The sequence below is a fragment of the Nycticebus coucang genome, chromosome 2 (genome assembly GCF_027406575.1).
Source record: "Nycticebus coucang isolate mNycCou1 chromosome 2, mNycCou1.pri, whole genome shotgun sequence".
In the NCBI taxonomy this organism is placed as follows: Eukaryota; Metazoa; Chordata; class Mammalia; order Primates; family Lorisidae; genus Nycticebus; species Nycticebus coucang.
The window spans coordinates 138,680,200-138,692,059 of NC_069781.1; the positions used below are offsets into that span (position 1 = coordinate 138,680,200).

The following is an 11,860-nucleotide window of genomic DNA, read 5'->3' on the forward strand; positions in this document are numbered from 1 at the left end:
ACCAGATGCATGCATTAGAAAAGATGGAAGATGTACAGTCAATCATCTTAGTTTCAAATTTTAGAATCTAGAAAAAGAGAAGCCAATGAAATTCACAGTAAGCAAAAGAAAAAGTAGTATTGTTATGAGCATAAAAATGAGAGAAAAACTAAACCATGTGACTGGAATTTTGAAATGAATGGTTAGCTTAATAGTTCTTAGAAAATAGAAGCATTCAAAAAAAAAAAAAGAATCAGTGCTTGCTTCGGCAGCACATTACCAAAATTGGAACAATACAGAGATTAGCTTGGCTTCTGTGCAAGGATGACACACAAATTCGTGAAGTGGTCCATATTTTAAACATAGCATGGAATTAACATTAAACTTGAATAAAACAAACCTAAATTAAAAAAAAATCAGAGAGAAAACACAGCAGCCCAAACCATGGAAGTGATGAGATAATTGATTTTCAGAAATGATCTATGAAAGGCATACTGAGGTAATTTCACTTCTTTACTCAGTTGAAAGTTTCACTGTTCCTAAAGTAATACATTTTTAACATTCTAAACACAAAATTAGTGTGTGATGATAATGATAATTTGGTAAGATTATTGATATGTTAACTGGCTTGATTGAACATTTCTATAATGCATACACAGAGCAAAACACATATACAGTTGACCAGCCCCTTAAACGGACCACCTTCTTAAGTTGGCCTAATTTTCATAGTCTTAACACATACTACATGTATGTATCAGTACAGTAGGCCTAGTTCCTTATGTTAATCACCTCTACATGTTAACAAGTTTTATACTCCCTTGGGTGGTCAATATACAGAGCTTCTTCTGTATCACCTGGTAAGCAAAATATATAATTATTATTTGTCAATTAAAAATAAATAAGTTGGAAAATTATTTACTTATGAATAATCCATCAATAAGAAATTTAGGTAACTATTTCTTCCTACTTACATAAAAGGACCCATGTAAAGGGAGGGGAGAGGGGGGGAGGTGGGTAGAGGGAAGGGGATTGGTGGGATTACACCAGCGGTGCATCTTACAAGGGTATATGGTAAACGGTCTGTGAAGCTAGTGAATGATGCCCCAGGATCATATCAATGTACACAGCTATGATTTAATAAAAAAAAAAAATAAAATAAATAAAAGGACCCATGTAATACAAAGAATGAAGTTAAAACACATGACACGCTCTGATAAACACAGGAAAATCATGAGGTTTGCATGAGAAAAAAATATATATATATGAAGACACACAGAAATAGATGGGTGAATGTATGTCCCATTAGAGAAATGTCCTATAGCTGGCCCCCTGCAAAATGCTTGCCTGGCTCCTCCTGCTGTCCATCTCCTTGCAAAACAAAATTGCTCCCAGCTTGTCACCATCCCCATGTCCCTGCCTCAGATCCCTTCACAGGACAGCTGTGGACCCCTTCATCTGCCCTTCCTGCCAGTGGTGGGTGTGGACTAAAATAGGTAGGCCACGTACACTGGGCTGTGGGTGGATGTGAGGGGGATGTGAAGGAGGTCTGTACAAGTTCTTGCCCTGGTCTCTGTGGCTAAGGGAGTAGATGTTACCCTAGGCACTAGAAAGCAGACAAAGAAAATGAGGAGGAATGAAAGTGAAAGAAACTCCCAAAAGATATATTAAAAAGTAACAAGGAGAATGGCGCCTGTGGCTCAAAGGAGTAGGGCGTCGATGCTATATGCTGGAGGTGGCGGGTTCAAACCCAGACCCAGCAAAAAACTGCAAAAAAGAAAAAAACAGTGAATACTTAAGAAACAGGAAAAAAGGAGGCGGAGCAAGATGGCAGCCGAGTAACAGCTTTCCTGCACCTGGGCACCATGCGTGTGGGGAGATAGAACTCCAGGTATCTCTGGCTGGTGGGATCTGCCTATCATCACCCCTGCGCAGATAGAGGGAGTCAGCGAGAGACTTCTGGACCCCAAGAGGAGGACTAAAACAGTGGAAAACCAGCAAGTGGTTGCGTGTGTTCAATCCGTCTAAACCCGCCCACAACTGTAAGTTCAGTAGCAGCGAGACTGCAAAACAGAAAGGCCTTACCTGTGAACTGTTTTGGTGTCTTTGGACTTGGCACTCAGTTGAATAGCCTTGGGGAGAGCCTGAGCAGGAGTGTGGAGAACTTTGGCCATTGTCTAGGGCCCCAGTCTGAGCTGCTGAGCCAGACGGAGCTAATGGTGTTTGGCAGTGGGTCACAGGGAGCCATTGTGAGCGATCTGCCACAGCAAGCTCTGCCCTCAGGGTCGCAGAGCTAGAATTGGGTGGGAGCTGTTAACCCAGTGACCAAGTAGCCGAAGGGCGGGGTCTGAGCTGACTTGCAGCCCTAACCCTCAGGGGCAGAGTGAGACCAGTTTCGGCACGCTGGGTAAGTGGATAGCCACTTCAGCAGTGATTCCAGTGACAAGCACTTTCCTGAGAAAGCTTCTGCTCAGCAAGTGAACAAGTTCAAAGTGCCTTTTAAGTGGGCTGAAGAGAGATTTAGGGTGTCTACCTGCTGCAGTTTGAGAAATCAGCACCCTCCAGTCGTATCAGAACTGTGATTAACATCTCATACCCCAGAAGACCACGTGTTGCCCAGACAATATTCAATAACATATACATACAGCTTTGTTTTTGGTTGTGTGTGTTTTTTTTTTCTTTTGGTTTGGTTGTTTTTTCTTGTTTATTTTGATGTTGTTATTTTTGTTTCATAAGTTCAACCTTTTCCATACAGATCCTTTTTCTTTCCAATTTTTCTGGTTTAATTATAACTTCGCATTGCTATGTTTTTCAATAATTAGAAATTCATTTTTGCTAGTGTTTCTACTGTTATTATTTGGTTTTTCACCCAACTTTATCCCACTGAAGTTTTCTGTTTGCTTGTTTTGGTTTGATTTACAGCATTTTTGTCTTTCCTCTCTACTGGGTGGAGGTGGGGTACTGTGTCTGATCAGGTTAACAAAGAGCTGCTGACCTCAAGGGAACCACCCAACTGGGCACCCCCAGCAGGTGGGGTTTTTTTAAGGTTGTGTCAAAGTACCCTACTGTACACTTATATTGTTCTGTCTCCCTCTTTCTGTGCCTCTCTTCTTTTGGTCGATATTCCTTTTACCCACCCCTCTCCCTTTCTCTATTTTTCTTTTTTTTCTTATCACTAAGTCCTCCTTTCTTTCATCCCCTTTTTTGCTCTCCAAACTTCTCACTCCTCTGGTCCTGTAATCCTTAGTCCACAGGCACGAGAACTTAAAGAGCAAGAGGAAGTGAAAGGAAAATTAGGGCAAGGAAACAGATACAAGAAACCACTCATGAGGAAGAATCAGCAGAAAACTCCAGGAAACATGAAGAACCAGTCCAGAACAACTCCGCCAAGGGACCATGAGGTAGCTACTGCAGGTGATTCTACCTATGAAGAAATGTTAGGAATGACAGAAAGGGAATTTAGAATACACATGTTGAAAACAATGAAATAAATGATGGAAACAATGAAGGAAACTGCTAATAAAATGGAAAATAACCAAAGGAAATCCAAAAATAGAATCAAATAAGAGATGAACGATATAAAGAATATAAAAAGGATATAGCAGAGCTGAAGGAAATGAAACAGTCAATCAGGGAACTTAAAGATGCAATGGAAAGTATCAGCAACAGGTTAGACCATGCAGCAGAAAGAATTTCAGAGGTAGAAGACAAACTTCTTGAGATAACTCAGATAGTAAAAGAGGCAGAAAAGAAGACAGAGAAAGCAGAACGTTCACTGTCTGAATTATGGGACTTTATGAAGCGTTCCAACATACGAGTTATAGGAATTCCAGAAGGGGAAGAAGAATGCCCCAGAGGAATAGAAGCCATACTAGAGAATATTATAAAAGAAAATTTCCCAAATATCACCAAAGATTCTGACACACTGCTTTCAGAGGGATATTGGACCCCAGGTCGCCTCAACTCTAACCGAGCTTCTCCAAGACACATTGTGATGAACCTGTCCAAAGTCAAGACAAAAGAAAAGATTCTGCAAGCTGCCAGGAGTAAGCGCCAGTTGACCTACAGGGGCAAATCCATCAGAGTGACCGCAGACTTCTCTAATGAAACTTTCCAAGCAAGAAGACAATGGTCATCTACCTTTAATCTACTTAAACAGAACAATTTCCAGCCCAGAATTCTGTATCCTGCTAAGCTAAGCTTAAAAATTGACAGAGAAATCAAATCATTTATGGATATACAAACATTGAGGAAATTCGCCACAACAAGACCAGCTCTACAGGAAATACTTCAACCTGTTCGGCACACTGACCACCACAATGGATCAGCAGCAAAGTAAGAACTCAGAAATTAAAGGACAGAACCTAACCTCCACACTGATGCAAAAGATAAAACTAAGCAATGGTCTCTCAACAAATAAGCTGAATAGAATACTACCACACTTATCAATTATCTCAATAAATATTAATGGCTTGAATTCCCCACTGAAGAGACATAGATTGGCTGACTGGATTAAAAACACAAGCCATCTATTTGCTGTCTGCAAGAAACACACCTGGCTTCAAAAGACAAATTAAAGCTTTGAGTCAAGGGTTGGAAGACAATTTTTCAGGCAAATGGAATTCAGAAGAAAAGAGGAGATGCAATCTTATTTTCAGATACATGTGGATTTAAAGCAACTAAAGTCAAAAAAGACAAAGATGGTCACTTTGTATTGGTCAAGGGAAAAATACAACAAGAAGACATTTCAGTTCTAAATATCAATGCACCTAATTTAAATGCTCCCAGATTCTTGAAACAGACCTTACTCAGTCTGAGCAATATGATATCTGATAATACAATCATAACAGGGGACTTTAACACTCCTCTTACAGAGCTGGACAGATCCTCTAAACAGAAATTAAAGAAAGATATAAGAGATTTAAATGAGACCCTAGAACAACTGTGCTTGATAGACGCATATAGAACACTCCACCCCAAAGAAAAAGAATATACATTCTTCTCATCACCCCATGGAACATTCTCCAAAATTGATATATCCTGGGACACAAAACAAATATCAACAGAATCAAAAGAATTGAAATTTTACCTTGTATCTTCTCAGACCATAAGGCATTAAAGGTGGAACTCAACTCTAACAAAAATGCTCGACCCCACCCAAAGACATGGAAATTAAACAATCTTCTGTTGAATAAAATATGGGTGCAGGAAGAAATAAAACAGGAAATCATTAACTTCCTTGAGCATAACAACGAGGACACAAGCTACCAAAACCTGTGGGATACTGCAAAAGCAGTTTTGAGAGGAAAATTCATCACTTTAGATGCCTACATTCGAAAAACAGAAAGAGAGCGCAGCAACAATCTCACAAGAGATCTTACGGAATTGGAAAAAGTAGAACAATCTAAGCCTAAACTCAGTAGAAAAAAAGAAATATCCAAAATCAAATCAGAGATCAATGAAATTGAAAACAAAAGAATCATTCAGAAAATTAATGAAACAAGGAGTTGGTTTTTTGAAAAAATAAATAAAATAGATAAACCATTGGCCAGACTAAGAGGAATAGAAAAGTAAAATCTATAGTAACCTCAATCAGAAATGATAAAGGGGAAATAACAACTGATCCCACAGAGATACAAGTGATCATCTCTGAATACTACCAGAAACTCTGTGCCCAGAAATTTGACAATGTGAAGGAAATGATCAATATTTGGAATCACACCCTCTCCCTAGACTCAGCCAGGAGCTCCTGAACAGACCAATTTCAAGCACCGAGATCAAAGAAACAATAAAAAATCTTCCAACCAAAAAATGCCCTGGTCCAGATGGCGTCACTCCAGAATTCTATCAAACCTTCAAGGAAGAGCTTATTCCTGTACTGCAGAAATTATTCCAAAAAATTGAGGAAGAAGGAATCTTCCCCAACACATTCTATGAAGCAAAAATCACCCTGCTATCAAACCAGGAAAAGACCCAAACAAAAAGGAGAATTTCAGACCAATCTCACTCATGAATATAGATGCAAAAATCCTCAACAAAATCCTAACCAATAGATTACAGCTTATCATCAAAAAAGTCATTCATCATGATCAAGTAGGCTTCATCCCAGGGAAGCAAGGCTGGATTAACATACACAAGTCCATAAACGTTTTCCACCATATTAACAGAGGCAAAAATAAAGATCACATGATCCTCTCAATAGATGCAGAAAAAGCATTTGATAAAATTCAGCATCCTTTTCTAATTAGAACACTGAAGAGTATAGGCATAGGTGGCACATTTCTAAAACTGATTGAAGCTATCTATGATAAACCCACAGCCAATATTTTACTGAATGGAGTAAAACTGAAAGCTTTTCCTCTTAGAACTGGAACCAGACAAGGTTGTCTTCTGTCACCTTTACTATTCAACATAGTGCTGGAAGTTCTAGCCAATACAATTAGGCAAGACAAGGAAATAAAGGGAATCCAAATGGGAGCAGAGGAGGACAAACTCTCCCTCTTTGCTGACGACATGATCTTATACTTAGAGAACCCCAAAGATTGAACCACAAGACTCCTAGAAGTCATCAAACAATACAGTAATGTTTCAGGATATAAAATCAATGTCCACAAGTCAGTAGCCTTTGTATACGCCAATAACAGTCAAGATGAGAAGCTAATTAAGGACACAACTCCCTTCACGATAGTCTCAAGGAAAATGAAATACCTAGGAATATACCTAATTAAGGAGGTGAAGGACCTCTATAAAGAAAACTATGAAATACTCAGAAAGGAAATAGCAGAGGATATTAACAAATGGAAGAACATACCATGCTCATGGATGGGAAGAATCAACATTGTTAAAATATCTATACTTCCCAAAGCAATCTACCTATTCAATGCCATTCCTATCAAAATACCAACATCGTACTGGAAAAAATGATTCTGCATTTTGTATGGAACCGGAAAGAACCCTGTATGTCTAAGGCACTTCTTAGTAATAAAAATAAAGCTGGCGGCATCAGCATACCAAATTTTAATCTGTACTACAAAGCCATAGTGCTCAAGACAGCATGGTACTGGCACAAAAACAGAGACATAGACACTTGGAATCAAATTGAAAACCAAGAAATGAAACTAACATCTTACAACCACCTAATCTTCGATAAACCAAACAAGAACATACCTTGGGGGAAAGACTCCCTATTCAATAAATGGTGTTGGGAGAACTGGATGTCTACATGTAAAAGACTGAAACTGGACCCACACCTTTCCTCACTCACAAAAATTGATTCAAGATGGATAAAGGACTTAAATTGAAGGCATGAAACAATAAAAATCCTCCAAGAAAGCATAGGAAAAACACTGGAAGATATTGGCCTGGGGAAAGACTTCATGAAGAAGACTGCCATGGCAATTGCAACAACAACAAAAATAAACAAATGGGACTTCATTAAACTGAAAAGCTTTTGTACAGCTAAAGAGTCAATAACCAAAGCAAAGAGACAACCTACACAATGGGAAAGGATATTTCCATATTTTCAATCAGACAAAAGCTTGATAACTAGGATCTATAGAGAACTCAAATTAATCCACATGAAAAAAGTCAACAATCCCATACATCAATGGCCAAGAGACATGAATAGAACTTTCTCTAAATATGACAGACGAATGGCTAACAAACACATGCAAAAATGTTCATCATCTCTATATATTAGAAAAATGCAAATCAAAACAACCCTGAGATATCATCTAACCCCCGTGAGAATGGACCACATCTCAAAATCTCAAAACTGCAGATGCTGGCATGGATGTGGAGAGAAGGGAACACTTTTACACTGCTGGTGGGACTGCAAACTAGTACAACCTTTTTGGAAGGAAGTATGGAGAAACCTCAAAGCACTCAAGCTAGACCTCCCATTCGATCCTGCAATCCCATTACTGGGCATCTACCCAGAAGGAAAAAAGTCCTTTTATCATAAGGACACTTGTGCTAGACTGTTTATTGCAGCTCAATTTACAATCGCCAAAATGTGGAAACAGCCTAAATGCCCACCAACCCAGGAATGGATTAACAAGCTGTGGTATATGTATACCATGGAATACTATTCAGCCATTAAAAAAAAATGGAGACTTTACATCCTTCATATTAACGTGGATGGAAGTGGAAGACATTATTTTTAGTAAAGCATCACAAGAATGGAGAAGCATGAATCCTATGTACTCAATTTTGATATGAAGACAATTAATGACAATTAAGGTTATGGGGGGGAAAGCAGAAAAGAGGGACGGAGGGAGGGAGGTGGGGCCTTGGTGTGCGTCACACTTTATGGGGGCAAGACATGATTGCAAGAGGGACTTTACCTAACAATTACAATCAGTGTAACCTGGCTTATTGTACCCTCAATGAATCCCCAACAATAAAAAAAAAAAAAAAGAAACAGGAAAATAAAAAGTAACAAGGAGTGTGGTATTTGGGAATGGGGGGTTGTCTCAGATTCACTAGAACCTTAGCAACAAAAGCAATCTTTTGAAATTCTAAACTAAACCCCTCTCTCTCTCTCTCTCTTTTTTTTTTTTTTTGCCTTTTACTACTTAAAACTGAGAATACTAGCCTGGTATCAAGGCAGGAATGATTACACTTTTCTCTGCCTCTATGGTCCAATGGCACAGTGGTTTAGAGAAAGGGCTCTGGAGGAAATAAAAATTGTGTTAAATGAATTATCTTTTCAAGAAAATGGTGGCATTTGAACACAAACATGTATACATATGCAAATAATTTATGAAAAGAAATGAATGCAGAAAAGTTGACTTTTCAGGAAATATTCTAGAATATTCAGTATCTACTTAAATAAAACCTGTCCTTAAATTACATACAAAATCAATTTCAGGTGGACTATTAAAAGAATATTTAAAAAAAATCAATTCAGCATTTAGAATTTAAGATAATAATTTCATGACCATGAAGTAGAGTACAAATTCTTAAGAAGCATCTAGAAAGCTTTTGCCCTGTAAGATAAAAGATATTCTAACATAGTTGAAGTGAGCAGAGATTCTCGATATAGACATAGTTAAGCTCATATACTTCTATTTCTTTTCTGGAAGGTTTTAACTCAGATTCACAACTAGACCATGGGAGTGGTAAGTAGTATCTGTCTCTTCAGAGGTTGTGATGATTGAATATTAACTGGTAAGACAGTGAGCTGATGATATACAAGTGTATAAACGAATCAGTCTATAGTAAATAATAAGTTAGTATTTGCCAATATTGGCAGCTTTGTTTAAGTAATTGCAAGATGTATTATTTGACTTCATTGTAAGATATAATGAAAACATAAAAATACTGACAAACTATGACACAAATACTTCTTATCACTTAAAGTTTTTACTTCATAATTATATATAACTCTTTAGAATATATATAATATGGATTTTTATGTTGTTGTTTATTTGAGAGGGAGTCTTATTCTGTCACCCACGCTGCTGTAAAGTGTTTTTTTTTTACAGCTTGTTGCAGCCTCAACAAAAAATCTCCTCAGCCCCCCAAGTTACAGTAATTACACGAGTAAAATTTTTTACCTTTCATTACTCCTATGTTTACACATGATGAGAAATAAAGACAAAATATACTAAGGTGCTATAATTTAATGACATTGAAACTACAGTTCTGAATCATTTTTCAATTCATCTTGTCTATGATTTTTTCCAGGTTGACACCATCTCTGCTAATTAAAAGCTTTGTTGCTGCTACATTTATTCTGAGTGTCCTAGAAGACTTTCTATTAGGTTATCTTCCTAACCTACCTACATCATGTGTAAGTCTGCTGTTGACAATATCACCAGAAGATGACAATGGGAAATTTTTGCACGAACGTCATATATGTACACATGACAGTAACAACCTTACGACTGCCTTCCGAGCTATAGTGTTTTCATGGTGTCAGTGTAAAGATACGTCTCTACTTGAATGATGTATGAACATATCCTTTAGAATAAATGAAATGCAACATTTGTCATGTGACTGACCATTTCTCAAGGTCAAATCAAGGTTGCTCTGTTGAGGGGCTTAAATGCAGCAACACATGAACCTTTTCTCCTCCTTTTTCTCCTCTCCTCCTAAGACAAAGACACAAAGAATCTGCATAGCCCCACCATGTAAGTTTGTACCAAAGGACCATAAACTTCAGAGAAAGCAGTGAAATTTTCCCACCCACTATGGCTGCATATAACAGGGGTCTAAAACTTCGCCAGACACAGATGGCACCTTTGTATGACCCAGTTGGTTCACTAACCTGACCTAAACATCTTACCTCTAGCCTTGTCTCTGGGTACCACCACTTACACCTATCATATGGTACAGGAATTCCAGGACTGGCAGATAACAGGAGGTGGCTGATGGCCTCTCTAGACATCTCAGTTTTCTTGGAACCTAGTCTAGTTTTTCCCAGACCTTATTCTGCTGACCCACCTGTGGGAGAATCCTAGAGGATTTCACCCCAACTACCATTTAAGGGTGAGTATACTCCTGAAATAGCTCCACACAGAATCTCCCTGAGATCCCTCTGGGTCTCCCTCCCGGCTGCTATGTCCTCACATCACCCTAGCTTCATCCTCTTCTTTGTCCGTTCATTTGTTCACACCTAATTAGAGGTTTTTTCCTAGCCCTGCACTCTCTTCTGGGGTCCTGGGGACCTCAAATCATGTTATTATTTTTTTCTTTGCTTCAAGTCCAATGCTGGACCTTTGTTTAGGTTTTTAAGATTCTAGGCACTTCAAGTTTTCTGAGAAAAAAATAGGGATGTCTGAATAGGGACGTCTGACCTTTATTTCTTTTTACAAATTTTTGCTTCTCCATGTCCTGGTTCTTGTGAAAGAAGGGATGCCTTCTTTTCCACCCAGGTAGGGGAAAGACATCTGGACATGGGAGACAGCCCTTCCAACCACCTGAACAACCCAGGGGTGTCTCCTTCATCCTCAATACAAATTAGAAAACATAACCTTTAATTTTAATGTCTTACAAAATTTAATTTTCTAAAAAAAAAAAAAAGGCAGATGGTGTAAAATGTCCTATCTTTAGGCTTTTCCCTCCCTCTGATTTCACTCATTGTTTCAACAGCCCCCCTCCATCATCCCCAGACTTCCTCTCTATTCCCGCTTCTGCATGGATTCCTCCAGCTTCTACTGCTACTCCACTTCCTAACCTTCCCATGAGCATGAACACCCTCTGCTCTCCCTTATCCCACCAATTCCTGAACTTATCATGGATTCCTCCCCTGCCTAACAGCTGCATGATCCTCCCCCCGCAAAGGCAGGGCTGTGGGCACAAGATGCCAACCATGAACTTGCAGACCTGAATACTCCCACGGCAGTGACTAAGGAAACCATGCATGCTCCCTAGGCCATGGAAGACACAAGCATGTGAATGAGATAAAGCAGGCCAGGGCAGGGCAAGGCAAGCTCACAGGCCTGGTAGCCATCTTGCCCATGCCCTTTGCCAACTTTCCTTCCCACTGATGTCTTCCTTCTGTCATGATGTAGAATTCCCTCTATCCCACAGAAGACTTCTCTCCAACCCTGCCAACTTCCATCGGCCCATAAAAAAAGGTAGACAAAGAGAGAAAACTAGACTGACAGCAGTCCTAAAAGCAGAAATTTTTTTCAATACTGTTTATCTCTGTTGATATGGTCAATTAACTTCATGGATTTGTATATGTAAAGCTAATCTTGCATCCCTGGGATTAAACTTACTTAAAAATGATATACAAGGGCGGTGCCTGTGGCTCAAGGAGTAGGGCGCCAGTCCCATATGCCGGAGGTGGCGGGTTCAAACCCAGCCCCGGCCAAAAACCACAAAAAAAAAAAAAAAGATATACAAACAAAGACCATATGATCCTTTCAATAGA

The 11,860-nt window shown here is 39.0% G+C and overlaps 1 non-coding gene across 1 annotated transcript; it reads left to right on the forward strand.

Moving 5' to 3' along the window:
- The first annotated feature begins 236 nt into the window (after nt 1-236).
- LOC128580075 (U6 spliceosomal RNA) lies at nt 237-338 on the forward strand. The gene has a single exon (XR_008378431.1). It is a non-coding gene; the product is annotated as a U6 spliceosomal RNA (small nuclear RNA).
- Nucleotides 339-11,860: the final 11,522 nt, after the last annotated feature.